General features: G+C 37.5%; 1 protein-coding gene across 7 annotated transcripts in view; it reads right to left on the bottom strand.

Moving 5' to 3' along the window:
• LOC108886321 (uncharacterized) overlaps positions 1-6,742 on the bottom strand; it is a 30,127-nt gene extending 23,385 nt beyond the window's left edge. For 2 of the 7 annotated variants that reach the window (XR_007813282.1, XM_051070721.1), the window contains exons 1-2: positions 6,631-6,742; positions 6,155-6,491 (exon numbers count right to left, since the gene is read on the bottom strand). The gene's annotated coding sequence lies outside the window, so the exon portion shown is untranslated. Of the gene's footprint in view, positions 1-3,334; positions 5,310-5,406; positions 5,461-5,565; positions 5,608-6,154; positions 6,492-6,630 lie in introns of those variants that run through there. The other 5 variants (XR_001959917.2, XR_007813280.1, XR_007813279.1 and 2 more) reach the window with 5 other exon arrangements.
• Positions 6,743-11,064: the final 4,322 nt, after the last annotated feature.

The raw sequence follows: 11,064 nt of genomic DNA, 5'->3' as shown, positions 1-11,064 counted from the left end.
CGAATGACACACGTTTTCCAACATGACCAAATACGTTGAGAGTCTGCATCTCCACAAGAGTCAGAGCTACAAATGAAAACCAAGGAGACATTTTTGAATTGTCATATTGTCAGACTATAAATAACTTCAAGCATGCACATTATTTGTGATGGCAAAACTTTACTTTCAAAAGGTAAATGACTAAATAACTCATTTAGCAAAACAAACAAACAAACAAAAAAAAAGCATCATCCAACAGTTACAGGGTTTATATATCAGCTAGAGTAGGTGCAGATACAGAGAATACAGAAATATAAACTCACCTGAAAGAAGACAAGAGTAGATGTAGATTTTTATCAGAATGAAAAATATTGAATGTCATAATAACAAATTATGAACAAAGATAAAAAAAAAATGACCGTGAATGAATTTATCATGTTCAGTCCAACCACGGTCTTTATTATAACTTCCCCTTCCCTTTCCCTCAGTCTTTCAAAGCTCCTCCTCCTTGCCTTTGAAAACATAAACACACACACACACACACACACACACACACACACACACACACACACACACACACACTCACACAGACACATAATACGAAACAATAAACCATGCTGAAATAGCAAACCATTACTTAATCGTGATTTTAAATTTGAACAGATAGAAAAAAATAGCAAAATAACATAAACAGCCATAGTCAAAGGCATTGGATCAGTCTGAAGTGGATGAACTGTGAAGACATGAGTCTGACACTAAAGCGGTGCAGTACTAATTGTAAATTAAATTAATTATTTGCAACTTTTTATCCCTAAATGTGAGATAAAATGAATATGACAGCAACAGATTGGTTGTCAACATAATGTTGCATATATTTGCAGTGTGAGTACAAAACAGGTATGAAATACAAATATACATATATGAGGGTAAATTTGAAAGTATTCAGATCTGTGATCCATTGCTTGTGTCCACTGACCAGAACAACATTCTGAAGAGAAAAGGTGTGGAAATTAACAGATATGACAAGTAAAGATTCAGTGACATTCATCAGATCAATATTTAATCAGACGATGTGGGACAGTTTTGACCACTCAGTCAATTATACAATCAGTGAAAGTTGTGACGAATCTGTAAAAACACATTATATTTAACAAACATTTAACTGAAAATTACATATAATGCATCTGTGCAGCATCCTGTACAAAGGTGCCACATCTGTTTTCAAAGTGAACCATAATGGCATAATAGTAACCTGGCCAGAGTCTAAAATGTTTGAATCTTTGCTTAAGAGAACTGAAGGGTATTTTCCATTTAGCACGATGAAATAACACACTTGTGCCATTTTCTTTTTACACTTTCATTTTTCAACATATCATGTCATATCATCATTCATTTGATAGTGATGCAAAAGCCCCTGCTGCAGTGATCATTCAAAGTTGTGACAGTTATGTGGAGTGCCTGTTAATGGGTGTGAGAGTGCTGTAAACCTGGTCTTTATCCACCCTAGATGGGTGGAGAGATTGGTAGACTCCATCACACCAACATGCTTGATGCACAGTATTAAAGTAGTACCAATTTAAACAAACAAAAATACTCAAACCATTTTCTAAGAATTGAAACTAATAGCCAATGCACTGGTCCACCTATTCATACATTTGTAAAAATGATCCAAAATGGCACTAAACATAGTAATGACAGCTCAAAGTAAAAAATATCATAACACTGCAAAGGCAGACAAATGCATGTGTAAAATGAAGCTTAGCAATCTCCCAGTGCATTTCTTTTAAATCTGTCGCACGGTTTCCCACTGTTGATCAGCACCTCTTACTCACTCCTGTCTTCATCCAATCACAACCCGACACGCTTGCCTTGTGAGCCAATCACCAGTTAGCTGTCAAAGTTTAAAATGTTCTCTCTCTCTGCTGTCATTCAGCTGTCATTGCAGCAATGAAACTGCACGTCCCACCTCCACCCCTTCACCACCCCATCAGACGCCCTACACCTCCATCTACCCTCTGATCGAAGTTCGCCAGTTCACCACAACCAGGTCTAGGCTCCGGGGGGAAGTTCTCTGGCTATGGGAAGCTCTGGCCACACTTGACTGCTGTCTGTGGCATTCCTGCTGGGGTCTAAGCACCAAAGTCTGCTTTATCTTCAATAAATTTATATTCATTCTTTGCTTCTCTTGATCTCTTCGTTCATTTAGTCTCTCCTGATTGAAATTCTGTTAGCATGTAGAAAGTTTGTTCATGACCACAAATTAAATAGCAAACTATTAATTATGAAGACATGTAGTCTAACAAAGTGAAACATTCACATATAGAAGATCAGTGAGAAGTGGGTCAACTAAACCTTGTCAAACCACAGTAGCACAGCACAGAATCTACTTGACCACATACAAAAAGTCTGCCTGCATACAAAGATGCACCGTATGCATTCATATATAGCTTTTTTGATACTGATCTGATTTGGGTGCATGCAGTGACTGAGTATAAATTAATGAGGTCAGAGTGTTGCTGGGTGTGAGAGTGCTGCAGATTGTCTCTGTGATGACTGGTGCTTTACTGGTTCAGATGCTGATGTGTTGATTCCTGAACAGTATGCTGACAAAATAAAGCAAATCTAATATCGGTGGATAGAAAGAGAGTATTTTTTTCAAAATAGATTATGCAGCATTTTACAAGGCTCTGTACTATGTAGAGTATAAATATTAATATGGAATATTCATCAGAGACAATTTTGATTCAAATTATATGGGACAGCTGTGGCCAACCAATTAATAGATCAGTCAATTAAGGCTATGGCATAGTTGTGTGGACTGTCATACATACAACTGTGCCATAGACTTGGTCTTGGCCCCTACATGAGCTGAAGAGAAAAACAAAGGAAGACAAGAACCTTGCTGCAGAAAACAACAAAAACAGCAAAGAACTTTACATGAAAAAAGTAAAAAAGTAGTTGGCACTATTTGATATTTGATATAAAAAAAACATGTTAAGAATGTGATTAAAAAAAAAAAAAAAGATCACAAACCCAGCCTGTATGTGAAACTGGATGTGTCATTACGAAGAGATGAATAGAAAGTTAAAATCTGCATCTGTATCTACATATGCATTTGGGATACCACTTTCTTTCCTTGTTCTATTCATTTGAGTGACTGTGGTAGTTCATGTCAAATGGGTTTTTTAAAAAAAGTGTTTTCTGGCAATGTTAAACAATCCTGTAAGAAAGGATAAGGATATGGACCAAAATATTGCCTATTTTCAACCATTTTATATCAGCTATACAATTTTAAAAGTGGACTCTCAAATTCAGTCAATCAATCAATCAAACTTTATTTGTATAGCATCTTTCATACAGGTTAATGCAGTTTGAAATGCTTCACAGATGACTGAAAAGCCGATAGTAAGACAGAAAAAGTGTACTGTAATAGCATGAAAGACTAGAAATGATACATATACATATAAAAATGATGACAATGTAATACAGTAAGATAGATTTTAAAAGCTATTCAAAGCACCTTCAAAGCTAATACTACTATACTAATAAAATAGAGTTAGGTAAAAGGTAGACTAAAACCTAATTAAAATATTTTTTAAATCAATGGAAGGGAAAAATAACATGAATAAAATAACAAAATAAAAAATGACAACATAGACAGAATAAAACAATAAAAAAGTAAGTATATAATAACTATAAACCATACTTAATAAAAAAAAGTCAGGCTGAAGATTTAAGATTTTAACACTTCAAGCTACTCTCAGGCCCTCAGGCAGACTGTTGTAGCAGCTCGCAGCATAAAAAAAAAGCTGCCTGCACTTTGCAGTAACTAACACACTTGTGCCAGAGGACGTAAGGGGCTGTACTGTGTCATACACTGTAAGCATGTGAGGCATACAGTATGTGCTGGTGCAAGAGTGCCAGTGCTTGAAAAGCAACTAAAAAAAATAAAAATAAAAATAGCAATATAGAAACTGACAGACAACCAGTGTAAGGACTTAGATGTAATGTGTGACAGCTGGAATGTATTCGGTCCTTCTGCTCCTGGTCAGATTCAGAGTTCTGAATCAGCTGTAGCTGATTTATAACATCTTTGGACCTGATAGCAGAGCATTATAGTAGTAGTAGTAACCCTGCTCAATATGTAAGCATCCATAAGTTTTTCTGTGTCACTCAGAGAGAGAAATGGTCGCATTTTAGTTATATTTTTGAGGTGGGAAAATGAAGATTTGGAGACAAACCCCACATGAGCCTTAAAGTTCAGATTTGAATTGAAGACCACACCAAGGTTTCATGCTTACTGAAACCAGTTTCTCTCTCTGAGCTTTAGAGCCTATGACTAAAATTTCAGTTTTATTTTGGTTGAACTGTAAAAAGTCTTGCGACATCCAGATCTTAACATCAAAAATATATCTCAACAGGGAATCAGTTAGTCCTGTATTATCAGGAGACACGGCCATATCAAGTTATGGGTCAGTATAACTGGAAAGAGATGTTGTGTCTCCTGATGACATCACCAAGGGGTAACTAATACAGATAAAAAAGAAGTGGCCCTAAAATCGATCCTTATGGAACCCCACAGGTTATTTTGAGAAGAGGTTATTTTCAATTTCAACAAAGAACTCTGTCTGAAAGATAAATAAACAACCAGTTAAAACAGACTTACTGTTGAGAGACAGAATCCATACCTGTAGGGGGTGTTGGAGGAGGCTGTTGGCAGAGTCTGTGTCCACAGTGGCACAGGTGTTTCAAATGATCAGAAGCTGAGACACTGTGGAGAATGTTTGCAGTTAACATCCGTGAACCCAGGCAGCTGGGGTGTAGTCCATCTTTTCTATATGAGGAACGTTTCCAAGAGATCAAAATTGTCTATATAAAAACGCCCATGTGTGGAACAGTGTGAATGGAGCCATGTATGCAAGCTGAGAAGTCTATGGCGCAATGTAGGAATTGGACCAGAGCTAAAGAATCTTTTCCCACGGTGGCCTTTCAGCAAGTTAAAAAGAAGGCTAAAATCATGTTTCAGCAGTTCAGACTGCTGGAGACTGATGTCGTTTGTACCAACATGAATCACAAGCGTAGTTGCTGTGGAATGGTTTTCTAAAAGGTTGGGGATTTTTTCAGTCAAATCCCTCACAGTGGCTCCAGGAAAGAACAAGGTTTTTGCAATTTTTTACAGACATCCCTGATGATGAAATCACTGATGATCAGCATTGTCGGAAAGGGGGATGTCATTACTGGACTTTTGGAGGGAGTGATGATTCCAGGTGTAACCCTCCTGCAAAGCAGAACGATGATCCGCCAGGAGGGATGAGGCCCAGGGAAAGCACCTGTAAAAATAAATAAAAAAATGAATACAAATATTTTCAACTTCATAACAATTGGTAAGCAAATCCATTTCTATAGAAAAGAGGTGATAAGACTCACATAACGATGCAATTCTTCCTCTGAGCACTTGTGCAAGTTCCATCACCAAGGCTGCTGTTTTTTGCCAAACAGTAACACAGTTACATTACCTCTAATCTGCAATAGACTTTTGCCAAGCATTTATAATATCTGTGAAATCTAGGCAAGTGTGCTCCTTACCAATAAATATGATAGCTAACCCATGGGTGACTGATTTAGGAGCTGTCAAAGGAGCCAAAGGTGAAAAGACAGGTGAAAACAACAAACAGTACATTTTATTCAGTAGTTCAGTATCTGGGTATTAACTAGTTAATATCAAGCACACGACCGGGCAGCACTCCAAATGCAGAACTCAGACACAATCAAAGTTCAGGTTCTTTATTCCAAGCAGTCCAGAAGTCCAGTACACGAGTAGGCAGTCCGATAAGGCAACAGTATCAAAAGGGAACAGGCAAAATCCAAAATCAGGTAATCAGGCAACAGTCAGAAACACAAAAGTCAAGACAGGAAACAATGCTGGAAAGCTGACAGGAGGGACAAGACAATCTGGCAACTGACAAGAGGAAGAGACACTAACTAAATACACCTAGACAAAGAGATAACGAGACACAGGTGAAACACATTAGGGCGGGGACAGTAATCAAGACGAGGAAGTAAAGAGAACTGGAATAACCAAGGAACAGGAAACAGGAAGACAAGACCAAATACCAAAATAAAACAGGAAAACATTCAAACCCTGACAGTTAACTAGTGAATAGCACAGACTTACCATCTGTAACTTTAAGATTCACCTCTATGTATGGGTCAGGGCCAATCCTCTCCAGTCCACATATGTTTGTGTTAAGAGTCTGATATCTGGAGATTGGTGAAGGTCACAGATAAACCAGTTGCGCTGTTGTTTATGTATATTCTATTCTTGTTTTTAGTTTCTCCAGATGCTGCTTTGATGATGATGTGTAGTTCTCTCTCGCATGGACTTTCACAAAGATACTTATCATAAGATTTAACATCAGTCAACCAAACATCCCAGCTGGAACATGTAAATGTTACACCTTGCCCAACATGACCCTTTATGTAGAGAGGCTGCATCTGCAGAACAGTCAGAGCTAATGGAAATTAAGGGAAAAAAAGTGAAATTGTCAGATTGTCATAATGGTGATAAACAGAATAAATGCAGTTCATCAGTTTGTAGTGGCTACATGTTTGCATGAGCTACAGCAGGGCAGAGAAGAAGAAATAACTCACCAGATAGGAGACAAGAGTAAATGTAGACTTTTGTCATAGTGACAAAAACAACAGAGCAAAAAACAACAGCAGACGTATTAAGTCTTTTTACATTTTCTTCCCTTTCCTTTTTGGAGGTCAAAGCTCCTCCCTCATCCCCTTTCAGAAAGGAAGAAGAAAGGAAGTTTTGACATTAAGGTATGTACTAATCTAATTACTTCAGCGTTATAACTTCCTCTTTTCAGTTAATATATTTCATTACTTTTCATTTTCTGATATTTAAATATGATGATGGATCATCTTTTTCGTAAACAGTTTTCCTGTAAAGGAGTCAGGCCATACAGCCTTGTTCATTCCACAAGTTGTGTCTACAAGCCCTTTAACTCATAGACCTTCCTGCCCTAATTTTTCCAGCTGTTCCATAATCTCATAATCAATGTGATCCTCTAAAACTCACTCTTTCATAATCATTCAGTGCACCATAGTGTAACTCTTGAATAACATGACCCCAGGTCTTCATGGTGGGCAGGAGGTCGAGTGGCTCAGGCCCTACCAATGTTTGGTGGCACCTGTATGTCAGATGTTTTCATGTATCCATATTTTTCATTCACTCAAATTTTCCATAGAATCATTTTACTATTACTTTCTATTACTGCTACTTTCTTAGGCAGTAGCTGGAAACAGATATCCCATACACTTTCTGAGTTTATAGACTGAACATCAGCACACATACAGGGCAGCAACATCCTGAGGATGCAGTACTAGATCACACAGATCATCGGGACATTTTAAACTTTTATTGTCTCTCCACATCACTGAACTCCTTCAGGACTACCATCCTTCACTCTGGAGCCACAACAAAAAGATTTTATTTGTCATGACCAAAATTTCTAATTTCCATAATTCTCTGTGGATAATTAAACTAAGTACAAGATCAGTGCTCCAGTTGGGTAAACAGCATTATTTTGGGAAGTCATCAGTTTATGCATTCAGAAACAGATAATTCCTTTTTCTGATTAGTAGCATTATTGTAGCATTTTTGCATGGTTGCTAACATCAAACAGCAAACTTAATCAAACATGAAAATAAGCAGAACTGTAGCTAAAACAGAACTGTTGCTGCATGTCATTATACAGAGAACATGGTGTAAAGGCTTTTGACTGGCTTTTTGAACTTTGTAAAGGAACACACACAATCCTTTGTGGTGTGCCTGGGGAGCCACACAATCACACCTTTCTTGTTTGCACATCCTAGACCACCTTGGGACATTCTGGCAGACACCAGCCCTCACCACACTAACTGCTAATTCAGTCCTCCCACATCAAGACATTTCACAATTGCACCTCTGGTTATGAAATGACCAACAATCTGTTGGCCTTTCATGGAAATAGAGCACCTCAACTCCACCTCTCCACCATCATTCTGCCTTTTTCCATTTCATCTCCTCTCTCCTCCTTTCTTCTCTCATATGTAGTGATTAACCAAACCATTCTACTCTCCTCTGTAATGTGTCTCAAAGTGTGTTGAGGAAATGAGAGAATATTATCTCCATCTTCTCCTGGCTTTGACAGTGCTTGTCATTAAAATACACACTTTAAATGCCAGGCCTCTGCTTCGTGAGTGTGTGTGTAGTGGTGTCATAGATAACGAGAGGTTTGTCAGGGAAGCTCTGAATGCTGCCACTTGATACTGCTTCATGATGAAGCAGTGAGTAAAGGGACCATATGTCTTTTTAAAATCAATAATGTAATGTCTAATTTATACTGTATATCTTCTAAGATGCTGTCCACACGAAGAGCAGCAAAATCACCAAATCCCCCTCATGAACAGTAATCTTACCTGGTAAATGGAAATGATTATGTTATGATTCCTGTCTCAACCCTGTTTACGTTGGCCATTCCGCTTCTGTTCAGTATTTACTCTGTGAAGCTGTTTTGTCCCATTGTGCATTACAGATTAGTCATCTGTCAAGATTTGTTTGTTTTTACTCTTTGTTTATCCTGGATGAAGACCATTCACTTCGACTATTTTTATCCATATCTTCCTCCTTGCCCTGGCTGCAGTGCTCTTCATTTTTCTCGCTCTGGGTCCGGTCCATTGTCGTCAAATTCACTTTCATGCTGACAATTGATTTCCACATTATCTTTCCCTTGTGACATGTCCTTCTCGTCCACTTCGCTAGCTGTCTCAATCTCCTGTATTATTCACTGTGAGGTCCTCTGAGCTCTCAGCCTTTTGCTCACATTGCTGGATACCACTGACAACTTGTAAATGTGAAGATGGTGCTGGTGGCTCCTCCACTATTTATAAGTCAAAATTGTGAAGAGGTTAGTGCAGGTTTCATCTCATTGTTCTGTTTTTAACATAGCCACACAGTCTTTTGCCTCCTGTCACACTTGAGGTATCTGACACAGCAAAGAATATGTTTCACATTAAAAATAGTCAAATTGGTCATTTTAAGACATTGAAGGCTCTACACTAACATTCACTTGGCAGTAAAATTCAGCACTGTCTTCACAAGTTATCTTTTATTGATGAGTAAGTTCACCCAAATCATAAAAAAGTATTTTTCTAGTATTGTCTGTCTCCACCTCTATGCGGCTGAGGTCAAATGAGTTTTGGTTGCGGAGCTGCCTGTTACTCTAGATGAGTCATTAAAAAACCATAAAACCATGTAAAAAAATTTTTGATTTAGTATCATTTAACCACTTATTACACACACTGAAGTTAGCAGAACAGTGTGTGGGACATGCCAAAATCACGTACATCCAAAGAAAAAAAATGGTATAAAATGAAGGAAACACATTTTAAGAGACATATTATTGTACTGATATGTGTCACTTGGTCACTTATAATAAGACCTCAGAGTTTAATTATTCTGCTACATTGTCATGATGACTGAGTGATTCTGATGAGGACACCAAAGGCACTTTATAGTGATATTGACTCCACAAACACTTTGTTTCCCTGTCTTATTTACCACACTGTAAACAAGACAAGGAAGCAAAGTGTTTATAAGAACTAACATTAACCAACATTAACATAACCATCTATGACAATACTGAGAATATAGGAAAGAAGAGGTTAGTTAATGAGCCATCCCACCGTTTTCTGTCATGTAGCTTAAGTCTTGTTAGTGACCTCCTCACTACAAACCATACTGCCATCTAAGAAGCTTTTTAAAAAAGCTTTGCCTCAGGAGGTTCTTAATAAATCATTATAGCTTCGTTGTCCACCTAGCTAACTAAGAAATTAGGCTCTATGTTTACTAAGTCACAAAGGAAGTCAAGTCTCATTTATTTGAGCTGATGTGATAGATGAGCTCTCTATGGATTTTGCAGCAAAAACCTTTAAGATATTACAAATGGATGCAGTGTTTCTTATCCAATTTGCCAATTCATTGGTTTTAAAATTTGCAAGATTGAATGTGCAAATTAAACTCTCCATGGATACTATTACTGCTCTCTCTATTGTTGCGAGGAAAATTCTGTGGGTTTTAATTTATGTCAGTGGACAAGAGTCACTTTTGGTCAAGACTAATATGGACTGCTGGGGTAAGTGATCATGTTTGTGTTCAGAGCACAAAGTGTCCAAAATGGAAAGCTATCTAAATGTAGAGAGACAGTGAAAAATTGTACATTTTGTCAGGATGTCATAACTGTCTTAACTCATGATGTAACTGCACATTCTGTAGTGTTTGATGCTGATGCTCTATATAACCACTTTTTCACAAGTATACCTCAGAAGCAAAGGACAACACGTTTTTCTTCCTTATATTGTAAATGCAACAAAATTCCAAAGAATTCATCTTTATGGGAGGAACAACAGTGCTGCTGCAGTGTGATAAAAACCACTCCTGGATAAAGAGACCACAGTTGGCAAAGTCTAGGAACTTGAAAAAAAGAAGTTGGAAAACTGTAAAATGAAATGATGTGAAATTATGTGTGGATGGGTGCTGAACACAGAGAAGGTCTGTAGTAAAGGGAGGGAATTGCGGCTCTCTTTTATAAAGTTATCCCATTACTGTCAACAGGCCTATGGGTCAATGGACACATTTGTAATGACAGTATAATAAAGTACTAGCCTTTGAGTGCTTTGCACAGAATCTTGATAGGAAAGCATGCACTTGGATGTGTGTGTTTACAGGAATTTGTGTTATAAAAGAGTGAGAAAAGAAGGACACAGAAAGACAGAAGTGAGAGAATGAGAAAACATGCTAAATCGATATAAACAAAATGAAGAGATAGATTCATCTGGCCTCCCTCCACTGCATGAATTAATATAATACGGAATGCATAAATGTAATGACATTGTATAGTAGCAGATAATATAGAATACCAAATGGTAGAGTTACAATAAAACAGGGAGACACAAGGAGAGAAAAAGTCATATATGAAGAGTTTGGGTGAACATCTAAAGTTATGAGAAAAAAAAGAGTGAGAGAAGCATAATTCA

This window comes from Lates calcarifer, linkage group LG5, assembly GCF_001640805.2.
Source record: "Lates calcarifer isolate ASB-BC8 linkage group LG5, TLL_Latcal_v3, whole genome shotgun sequence".
NCBI classification, from domain to species: Eukaryota; Metazoa; Chordata; class Actinopteri; family Centropomidae; genus Lates; species Lates calcarifer.
The sequence above is the reverse complement of the archived record's forward strand: the minus strand, read 5'-3'. Positions and strand labels throughout refer to the sequence as shown.